The following is a 12,271-nucleotide window of genomic DNA, read 5'->3' as shown; positions in this document are numbered from 1 at the left end:
AAGTTCTAGATCAGTTTTTTAAAGTCAAGAATAATCGGACAGTAAGCAACCCCCCCCCATGCAATAAAAACTTGAAACTTTTTGCAATCAAAAATGAACAAAAATTAATTAAAAAAAGCTTTCCGAAAAATAAGTTTTTCAAAGAAAAGTAAAGGCTATTTTAAACTTAAGGCCAGGATATATGAATACCTGTTAAAATTCAAACTCAAAATGACCAGAAATTGCTATTAAAGAATAAATGAAACCTAAAATAAACAGAAATTAAATAAACAATCATAACAAAAACATGCAACAAGTAAAGATATAAATGATAGATTTTAAAGCGAGTGATGCTTAGATTGAATATGAAAATCAAGCTTAAAACGAAAAAATAGTTTACTATTAAAGTATAAATGAAACTTAAAACGAACAGAAATTAAACAAACAATCAATGCGAACCAACATACAATATATATCAATGTAAATGAATAAATAAATCTTAAAACAAGTGAAACTTAAATTGAATATGCAAATCAAGTTTGAGTCGAATAAAAATAACTACAAACAAGAGTTTGGGTATCGCCTCACTGCAGAAGCCTAAAACCTACTGCGTCATTAGCGCTTTACTGAAAACAAATTATATTATCTTTTGTACTTAATATTGAAAATAAATATTAAAATTACAGTAAAATTTTAAACTGATGAGCTTTCAGCAATTAATATCATTATACATCAAATATTCAGTTTAATTTATTAGTTCTTACACGATTCGTCAAGACAAATATAGTTTCACTAAAAACAATATTTGGATACTGCCCCCTTTTTTAACTGCAAAAACCTAAAGCCTTCTGCTTCATTGGCGCTTCACTGAAAACGAATTACTCTCATATTACAAATTTATTCTTTTCCAGTTCTTACAGCATTCAAAATGAAAATAAAAATTACAATGAAAAAAAAATATTGAACCGATGGATCTTTCAACAATTAATATCATTATATATCTAATATTCAATTTAATTTTGTTTATACCTTCCAAGACTGTTCAAGACTCATATAGTTTTCAGTAAGGCGCCAATAACGCAGTAGGTTTTAGGCTTCTGCAGTGAGGCGATACCCAAACTCTTGTTTAGTTATTTTTATTCGATTCAAGCTTGATTTGCATATTCAATTTAAGTTTCACTCGTTTTAAGATTTATTTATTCATTTACATTAATATATATTGTATGTTTGTTCGCATTGTTTGTTTATTTAATTTCTGTTCGTTTTAAGTTTCATTTATACTTCAATAGCAAACTGTTTTTTTTTCGGTTTAAGCTTGATTTTCATATTCAATCTAAGCATTACTAGCTTTAAAATCTATTCATTTATATTATTACTTGTTGTATGTTTTTGTCTATGATTGTTTATTTAATTTCTGTTCGTTTTTGGTTTCATTTATTCTTTTAGTAATTTCTGGTCGTTTTGAGTTTTAATTTTAACAGGTATTCATATCTCCTGAGCTTAATTTTAAAATTGCCTTTACATTTATTTTAAAAACTTATTTTTGGGAAAGTTTTTTTAATTAATCACTAGAAATGAAGATCAAATAAGACATAATATGAACTCTGGAATTCCGATTATTTCTCTTTATACAAGAGTGAATTTGAAGCTATGATGCAAATTCTAAAGCTAGTCTATAGTCCTAATGCTATCAATATGGCTTTACTTCGAACATGTGTACAAACTATTCATGACATGTCCTTTTAAGAACCAAAGCGAGAGCCAGTCATTGGACTGAGCCATTGTGCAGAAGTGACACCAAATTAAACGTAAAATAATAAAGAAAAATCCCAAAATGGATTGTTGCTTTATATTAAAAGGGACTGATCCTAAAAGGGATTGATAATATTTTGATTCTATAAAAGTGTTCTTTATTGGTTTGCTTTTTCTGTCCCATAGACCTATATTATTTTGTGTTTTCAGTAAAACGCTAGTTTTGTATAATCCTAGAAGTATAGGGAAACATAATTGGTTGGTTTATTTATACTAGTTATATTAATATATATTAAATAGGCTATGAAGTAATAATTTTTGTTCGTTTTAATTTCAACTTCACTCTTTACTTCCCTCGGAAAAACTTTGTTTTTTTTAAATTAATTGCTATGAAGGGGGCACCGGATTTCCCAGCATAATTTAAAAAACGATCAGAAATTACATCAGAAAAAAGTTTTTCAACTGAAAGAAGCAGCAGCATCAGAACCTAAACCGAACAGAAATTATTACGTATATGATTGGATTCACCCCCTAGTCAATACCTCGCTCTTTACGCAATTTTTTTTTTTTAGTACTTTCATAAGAGCTATTTATTCTAAATAACGGCCTTTCTGATTAAGGGGTCATTCTTAGAGAATTGGAAAAAAATTCGAACTTTAGTGTAAAGAGCAAGGTATTAACTAGGGGGCAAACCCCCTAATATAATAGGCAGCGCAATCGCGCTGCCTAAGTAAAGAACGATGTTAGCACAATGTATTATTTTTTCTATAGCAGGTCACTTCGTATCGAACGAGTAGAAACTTGGAAAAGGGGTCATTCGATTGGAAATTGGAACGGCTAGTGCCCTTTTTAATAGTGGAATGTGATTGGAAGGCAATTAGCACCCCTTTTCACGCCCACCATTTCCCCAAATACATCCAATCAAAATTTTGAGATAAACATTTTGTTCAGTTTAGTTGATTTCCAGATGGAAATTATGTTTTTGAGGAGGACACTCCCCCACAGCCGTCAGGGCAAGGGTTTTAAGTTATGCCCTTTGAGCATATAAGAACCATGTTGGCACAATGTAGGGGAAAGTGTTGTACCTCTAATCGGCATGTACCTTTGACCATCTTTCTTGTGCTGTCATCTTACATATTTTTTGGCAGTTAAATATGCCGTTGCATGCATTAGCTCCTAGGAGTGCTGTTATACATGTTATGAAGATCAACACATGCTTGCAGATTTTTGAAAAAAAAATTATCCATTTTCATATCTAAAAGTAAATATTTTCATATACTGATTTCTTTATTATCATCTTTTTTTATATTAATAATGATTTACTTTTCACTGTTTTATGTTGCAGTTATATCTTTGGAGTAAATAAAAAGCATAGTACTTCAATCTTAAATTCATAATCTATAACTGAATGAATGCATTTAACAAATAATGATTGTGTGTTGTACTTATGACTGCAATAAATAATGTACCTTTGACCGGTCAACTGTACAACATGTTATTATATGATGGAAAAAAAAAGCATTAGTAATTAAAAAAAAAAACGGGAATTATTTAGCATCATTTAGACGATTATTATTTAGAATGTCCCCCTTTCTCCTTTTATTATGTCTGAGCAGCCTAGATGACCTTGAAACAAATTGGCAAGGATATTTAACTCAGATACAAGAAATCACTCAGAAAAAATTAATCTTGAAGGGGTTTTTTGTGCCATTAATGTTGATGGCATTGGCATTCCATCGATACTAATATTTTCCAGGATCAATCTTAAAGATTTTATGTTGATAGGTGCACCATCAGGCGCTATTGGAGCAGCAAATCAGTCAGGGTGGTCCAATAAAAAATTATTTCTGGAGTTTCTGGAACACTTCATTAAGCACGTTAAACCAGCTGCTACACCAGTAATTCTTCTGAAGGATAGCCACAAGAGACATGTGATCATACCTGAGATCGCTTTGGCAAAATCTTCTGGGATACATTTATTAACATTTTCATCCCCATACCAGTCACAAAATACAGCCACTAGAAAGGTCTGTTTTTAGACTTTTCAATACCTTTTATAACGTTGCAGTAAATGATTGGATGTTGACACCAGGTAATTCTGGCAAGCCTACCACAATGCATGGTGTTGCTTCTTTAGTTGGATTGGCATATCCGAAGGCCTTCTGTCCGACTAAGATTGTAAATTGCCTTAAGGTAGCTTTATTAGTGCCATTCAATGAAAACATTTTAACGGAAGATGAATTTTCGTCTTCAACTGTAACAGACAGACCACTCCTCACTAAAAATTTGAATCAGAACTGAGTAAAAACATTAGAAGCGATTGATTTTTCATCCAAAAATGCTACTAAATTGATTTCACCACGGATGATTAGACCTCATCCAAAGGTAGGACCTAGGAATGATGTCACCAAAGGGAGGCAGAGAGGTAAGTCAATATTATTGACTGACTCTCCGGGAAAGGGGAAATTGAGAAAAAGAATAGGAAAAAAGAAAAAAGTGAGTCAGGTAGGCCGAGAGAAAAAAAAATACAGTGAAACAGTGATTTTAGGTTGATTCAGCGTGTGATTCTGGCTCAGATATTGGAGGATAATGAAGATTATGACAGAGATTTTGCAGGCTTGGCTGATTTGGAAGATCAAGAAATTTTGGAAGAAATAAAATTTCTAAAGGCGATTTTTTTGTTGTAAAGTTGGCTGGCAAAAGGAATGTGAAACATTTTGTTGCAGAAGTTATTTAAAAATTAAATATCTAAAGAAACTAGGTGATGCCAACTCCTTTTGATTTTGTAAGGACTGATCAAAAGGAGTTTCACATTGATGAATAAGATATTTTATTGAAACTTCGAGTTCCAGTGAAAAACTGTGGGACTCCTTTTCAAATGGAATATCTGCGACTTGAAATTGATTTGTCAATATTTAATTTAGAATAGTTAATATTTACTAAGGAACAAGTAGAAAATGTGTTCATGTTGGTTTTACTACTTATTTATGAAAGTAGTCAAAGTTACAACATAGAGTGGGTAAAGGTACATGACCTATGTTGTACCTCTGAACAGTTGATGTATATTTTTGTGACCTTAATTTACTCTAAAAAATTAAAATCCAGATATTAAATGTGTGTCTTAAGAACTAAAGTTTGTCATGAATCTAATAAATTGTTCCCTATTGAAATACAATTGTCATTAAAACAATTTTTCAAAAAATGGTAAAGCTTTGTCGTAGAAACTTGAAAAAGGGCTCATTTGATTGGACATTCAAAGGGCTAGTGGCATTTTCAATAATCGAAAGTGATTGGAGGGCAACTAAACCCCCTCTCACGCCCACCAGTTATCCAAAAACATCCAATCAAAATTTTGAGATAGCCATTTTGTTCAACGTAGTTTTAAGTAATGGAAATTAGGTCTTGGAGGATGACAACCCCTCCCCCTCAGAGCTCTCATGGCAAGGGTTACAATTTATGCCCTGGGGGCATATAAGGTTTTTATTGAAAGCTTTGTCGTAGAAACTTAAAAAAGGATGCTGTCGATTGCAAATTCAAAGGGCTAGTGCCCTTTTTAACAGACAAAAAGGAATGGAAGACAACTAAACCCCCTCTGACGCCCACCTTTTCCCCAAACACATCCAATCAACATTTTTACATAACCATTTTGTTCAACGTAGTTGAAAGTCTTGAAATTTAGGTCTTTAAGGATGACAAACCCCACACAGCCCTCAGGGCAAGGGTTGTAAGGTATGCCCTGGGGGCATATAAGGTTTTTATAGGAAGCGTTGTCGTAGAAGCTTCAAAAAGGGCTTATTCGATTGGAAATTGAAATGGCTAGTGCCCTTTTTAATAGTCAAAAGCAATTGGAGGGAAACTAACCCCCCTATCACGCCCACCATTTCCCGAAACACATACAATAAAAATTTTGAGATAACCATTTTTTCTACGTAGTTGAAAGTCCTGTAAATTATGTCTTTGTGGATGACAACCCCCCCCCCCTGCAGCCCTCAGGACAAGGGTTGTAAGTTATGCCCTGTTGGCTTATGAGGTTTTTAATAGAAAGAAATGTCGTAGAAACTTCTAAAAAGGGATCTTCAATTTGAAATAGAAACGGGTAAAGGCCTTTTTAATAGTCGAAAGTGATTGAAGAGCAACTAACCCCCATCTCATGCACCATTTTCCAAAACACATCCAATCAAAATTTTGAGATATTCATTTTGTTCAACGTAGTTGAAAGTTCTGGAAATTAGGTCTTTGAGGATGACAACCCCCCCCCTCCCCCCATAACCCTCAGGGCAAAAGTTGTAAGTTAGGCCCTGGGGTCATATAAGGCTTTTATAGAAAGTTATGTCGTAAAAACTTCAAAAGGGCTCATTTGATTGTAAATTAAAAAGAATAGTACCCTTTTTAATAGTCGAAAGTGATTGAAGGGCAACTAAACCCCCCCCCCCTCTTAAACCCACTATTTCCCCAAACACATCCAATCAAAATTTTGAGATAGCCGTTTGGTTTAACGTAGTTGAAATTTCTTGAAATTAGGTCTTTGAGGATGACAACCCCCTCACAGCCGTCAGGGCAAGGGTTGTAAGCTATGCCCTGGGGATATATAAGGTGTTTATAGAAAATGTTGTCGTGGAAACTCAAAAAGAGCTCAATCGATTGGAAATTGAAAGGGCTAGTGCCCTTTTTAATTGTCAAAAGTGATTGGAAGGCTTGAAATTTTTATAATAAAGATCGATCTGGGTAAAATGTATTATTTTTTTTTTTTTTTTTTTTTTTAGGCCAGGGCACTTCGTATCGAAGGAGTTTTCGTAGGAACTTCGAAAAGGGATCATTCAATTGAAAATAGAAAGGACTAATGCCCTTTTTAATAGTCGAAAGTGATTGGAGGGCAACGAGTCCCCCTCCTGCGCCCACCCTCCCATTTGCCCATTATGTTTAAAAACTAAATGTTGCCTTAAGATTAAATCAAAATGTACTGTGTTAAGGCTAATTCCCAATAAGGCATCTCAGCAGTATCCCAAGAACGACTGAGGGTATAATGTTCGAACTTTAGGGGCTAATTCTGCTCTTAAAATTAACCAAATCAAAATAGCATATTTGTATCCAAGCTATCAAAGAAAGTAAACAGATTTTTTTTTCGAATGGTATCAAATTTTCTATTTCAGGTCAACTAGAGGAGGTAAATTAAACACTACTATTTGTGTCCGGATTTTTAAAAGGGTGTATGTTGTTAAAAATAGTTGAAAATTTTTCTCCAGCATACAATTAGCAGGCCAAACTATTAAGTCTTAAAAAAAGAAAAGATTTAAAGTATTCTTTTCTTTTTCCCTGTAAGGACTATGTCAATATAAAACGAACAGAAATTAATTAAAAAAAACTTTTTTCACAAAATAATTTTTTCAAAGTGGTATTGGTACCACTTGTAAAAAAATAAATTTATTTCAACTAGAACAAATGAGTTCCACTACTCGTCACTAAGGAATCTGAGCATTACCAATAATAATAATTGCGACCGTGAACCACTCGATATTTGCGACCCACTGGTGGGTCGTGACCCGTAGTTTGGGAACCATTGATCTATACAGCTATTTTGTTACTTCGCAAGAGCCTAATTCTTACCAATAAAATTTGTACGTTGGCCCCAGAAAAAAAAGTTGTTGTGGATTGTATCACCCAGGCCATTTAAACCTATGGATTTGAAATGATTGCAGGTTTCAGTAACATAGAACGTTTTCCAGTCATCGAATGAGTTGGCTTAAGAAAAAGGAGTCTACTTTGAAAATATTTGTTCATTTACCATGGTTTTCAGCCAATCAGATTATCGTGTTATTTTAGAACCACGTTCTTCTTTTTACCAACACATCTTCTGAGTGTTTGCCTTATGGTCCAGAAACAAACCGAGCTATTCCCTTTTTGAAGCATGTGTTGCCATATGGCAACAAGCCATTTAAACCTATGGATTTGAAATGATTGCAGGTTTCAGTAACATAGAACGTTTTCCAGTCATCGAATGAGTTGGCTTAAGAAAAAGGAGTCAACTTTGAAAATATTTGTTCATTTACCATGGTTTTCAGCCAATCAGATTATCGTGTTATTTTAGAACCACGTTCTTCTTTTTACCAACACATCTTCTGAGTGTTTGCCTTATGGTCCAGAAACAAACCGAGCTATTCCCTTTTTGAAGCATGTTTTGCCATATGGCAACAATCATATTCACAAGAATCTATTCCAAGGGAAGAATTTTTTACTTAAGGGCTAATCCGGGAAAACACAAAAAAGAAATTGCATACAAAGTAAGAAAATATATAAAGAAGGTCTTAAAATTTGAGATCACTTTACAGTACTTTATTTATGCTAAATTTTTATTTATTTATAACCCATCATACAGACGTGTTGCGTCTCCAGGGTAAAAAGCTTAGTAGAGATTTTGCGTATTTAAAGAATATCGACCGTAGTTTGTGCTTCGTAGTTTGCGGGAAAATTCGCCAGAAGGGGCTAAGGTACAAAAAATAATGGAGGACCAGTGCGTTGAAGAGCCGTGCTAGGATCATTCAGTTAAATCTGAATTTCTTTTCTACCATTTTGCTATATGCAAAGCTCGTTCGTTTCTCGAGATGCTTAATGAGTAGTGCTCTTGTGTGTTTTAGTGTCTGGCCAATGGGTAACCCTAAATATATAATTATATATTGATGGATTCAGAGCTTCATGGATTCGTGCTTCAGCATTTCAGGCCAGTTCAACAATAGCACTTTCGACTTCGAAGCGTCGAATTCAAGACCAATAACTGCATACTCTCTTTCAAAAATTTAAAAATTTTCTTCAATTCTTTCAAGTTTACGGGCAATGTTTAATAAGTCATCAGCAAAGCAAATCAGGAAGATACTTTTAGAAATGCAAGATTTTAGATAATTTTCTTGTGAAGAATCACGCTATTATTCAAAGCTGGAGCAGAAGTAGGTGCCCCTTGACGAGCACCTTTCTTTACTGGGATTCTAACAGAATCTGTTTGCTTCTCATACTTGATCTTGATTTTTGCCTCGAGGTTTTCATACATATCTCTCGGGGGTAAGAGTGTATCATGTTGGACACCGCGCTTTGCCATTCCAAGCACAATCTGTTCGTGTATTAATGAGTCAAAAGCTCGTTGTATATCATGTATGCCAAGAGCGACAGATTCACCAGTATTTTTGGCATCCAATAGTACTGAAACTACCGTACTTAAAGTATGTCCACATCCTAGCCCAGGCTGGAAACCGAACTAGAAAGGCGGTGTGTAGCATTTCGTATTAATTTCCTCAATAATCAAAAGTTGGGATAACTTGCAAAATGTGGTTGATACTGTAATAGGTCAAAATGATGTGCATTCCTCAGGAGGATTTCCCTTTTTTGGTACAGGTGTAAGACTTCTGACGCAGAACGTACTAGGAACAATACCTTGTGTAAAAATCATCTGTAATATGAGGGTTAATTGTTCAATAATAAGAAACGACGGGTTTTGTAGGTGGACTGCAGAAATTTTGTCAATACCTTGCGATCTCTTTTTTTAGATGACGGAGGGCGTTCCAAATGTCAGAAACTGATACAACACGATCGGTGGGACTTGCATGTGATGGTTCATTATTGAGATAATATTTGAATTTTGTACTTTTTTCTGGGCTCAGGGGTGAAAATTCTTGTCATAGTGTGCTTTCCATGACTCTAATGAGATTGACGATGCATCAGTAGCTGGTTTTTTATCTTGCATGGACCTCCAAATATTATTGGGGTTTCGTAGAGCAAATTCCGATGACTTACATATAATTTCTGCGCAATGGTTAACTAGCTCTTTGGCAAATTTACGTTTGGTGCGAAGCCGGATTTTATTTACTATTCCGGTTCGTAGACATCCGCAATCTTTCCATATAGAGAGCCAGAATTTAGCCTTATCCCACGCATCAACTAAAGCCGCATTTTCTGACCACCCCTTTACTTGTGTTCCTGTTTTGATTTTACGTTTTGGCCCTGCTGGTTCCTCAGCTAGACAAAGTTCATGTGACAACTGAGCAGTGTACGTGTTAAGCTGAATTCGCGCTTCCTTTTTGCGGCTAGGAGTGGATTATATTATCAGATTGTATGGAACTTTTATTTTTGATTTAATGCTATCACATACGTGATTGAAAAGGAAGGGATCCTTTTTATTCCAATCCGTAAGCTCTACCCATTTCTGCGATCTTACTTTTTGAATAGATTGGTGAATGGTTGAAGAGGGACGTGCTATATTCAATTTTATTGGGAAGCGGTCCGAAGAAAAAAGAGTATCAAAGACGCGCACTTGAGAGGGGGAAAACTGTTTTGAACAAATCACATGGTCATGTGGAACCTGTGCTATGTATGTATGTGAATTTTTATGTTTTGCCTGACACGATAAACGAGTCGTCAAGTAAACCGTAAATCATATTTTCCCGCACACAAGATTCAATTCTATCAATCTCGTTTACATTAGCACTCAAGGAGCAATTAAAATCCCCTAAAATAACTGTAGGCAGTTTCCTACGTTTAGCTAGGAGAAGGCACTCTGATAGTTTAACGATACTTCTGGCAAAACGCGAATCTGAATGGTCATTCCGGTAATCTGTCGGCAGATACACGTTAACTACTACTAAATTCCCGCCTACTTGCACTGCAAGGATGTTTTGCGTTGAAAATAAAATCTTTGACTCAATATCTCTCCGAACATAAGTTACAAGTCCACCAGAGGGTCGACCAAGGGCCTGCTTACGCTCAGCAGGAACAGCATACATCAAATGAGACTGAAAAGTGTCTAACTGATTCACAAACAATGGAAGAGCAAAGTGCTCTTGAACACATACAATATGGCTGGTTTTCAGCAGTTCAGCTTTTATTAAAGATCGGCCAGCAAAGTTGCCGTTTATGTTCCAACACACAAGGTTCATGAAATTCGAGAGACACCTGCTTTCATGTCAGACTTTGTAGACTTGTTTGTAGGATAGCGTACGCTATAGCACGTGTGTCCGCTTGAGTTGCAGCTCGTGCAAAAGGCTGGCTGATTGCACTTGTTTAGATGTTCGGAAGTGTGATCAATTGATCCACACTTCGAACATTTTGGTTGATTTGTGCATTCGGCTGCAAGACGACCAACTAAATGACACTAATAACACCGTTTCGAACAAAAATACAAAAGACTGTGCTGATAGTTTCTCGTAGTGTATTTTCACAGAATTACGAAGAAAAAACTCGAGCTCGGTTCGCGATTCGAAATGAACTTTGAAGACACGTGAGGTACCACATTATAGTATTTTTACGGCATTTGGGATGAGCGGTTTGAGTAGCTGTTCATCGAAGTCCTCCGGAACTCGTTTCAGGACACCCATGTGGCTCGGCGAGCGGACAGATGCCGTAACACCCTAACTGTTATTCTTCAGTTTAGTGACAACTGCATCTGCTGTTTTCTTCGATTTTACAACTAATTTCCAATAATTTTTTCATTTGCGAAGCTCATTTATATCGTCACCACTGGGACATAAGGTGTCAATAAACTCCTTTCGGGCAGTAGGAGTGTTCAAACTATCAGGCATATTCTTAAGAACAACGGCATAGCTAGATCTTTGAGTGGGCTCGATGGTCAGTTTGCTAGGCACCCATGGGATCGGCTTATTTTGTGCTATATGATAAAGTCCATCTACTTTTCGCTTAATTTCAGTTAACTGACAGATAAAAGCAGACGTATTAAGTATTGAATGACATGTAGGGTGAATTTAAACAAGGACTCATTGTTCTTCTTTACGACAATATATGCCTAATTTTGTTTGTAGCGTCTTTTCCAATGCAAAATACCAATACCAAGTGTATTGCGACTTTAGTGTTATGTTTTTTTTTAGTTTTGGTTTCGCATAATTTGTTATTCACAAATAATCTTAACAGAAGCGCATTATCACAATTTTTCTAAAAAAAAACTTAAAAATGGCTAGGCCACAATAAATCACTAAGACTATCGATAAATCATTTAGATTGGATGTTTTTAATTGAAACTGCTCTCGAGAAATGTCACAGATAGGGTTTACCAACTTGAAAAAGATAGTGTGTGTGTGTGTGTGTGTGTGTGTGTGTGTGTGTGTGTGTGTGTGTGTGTGTGTGTGTGTGTGTGTGTGTGTGTGTGCGTGGGTGCGTGCGTGCGTGTGCGTGTGCGTGTGTGTGCGTGTGCGTGTGCGTGTGCGTGTGCGTGCGTGTACGTGTGCGTGTGCGTGTGTGTGTGCGTGTGTGTGTGCGTGTGTGTGTGCGTGTGTGTGTGCGTGTGTGTGTGCGTGTGTATGTGAGTGTGTGTGTGTGTGTGTGTTTGTGTCTTTGTCATTGTTTCTGTGTTTTTGTGTGTTTGTGTGTCATTGAGTGAGTGTGTCTGTGGGTGTGTGTTAGATATTGTGTGTTTCTGTGTGGGTGGGTCTGTGTTCGTGTGTGTGTGCGTGTGGGTGTTGGTGTGTGTTTGCGGGTGTGTGTGGGTGTGCGTGTGGGTTTGGGTGTGCGTGTGTGTGTGTGTGTGCGTGTGCGTGTGTGTGTGCGT

The sequence above is a fragment of the Artemia sp. Qi Xiang Cuo genome, chromosome 3 (genome assembly GCF_049724085.1).
Source record: "Artemia sp. Qi Xiang Cuo chromosome 3, ASM4972408v1, whole genome shotgun sequence".
Classification (NCBI taxonomy): domain Eukaryota; kingdom Metazoa; phylum Arthropoda; class Branchiopoda; order Anostraca; family Artemiidae; genus Artemia; species Artemia sp. Qi Xiang Cuo.
The sequence above is the reverse complement of the archived record's forward strand: the minus strand, read 5'-3'. Positions refer to the sequence as shown.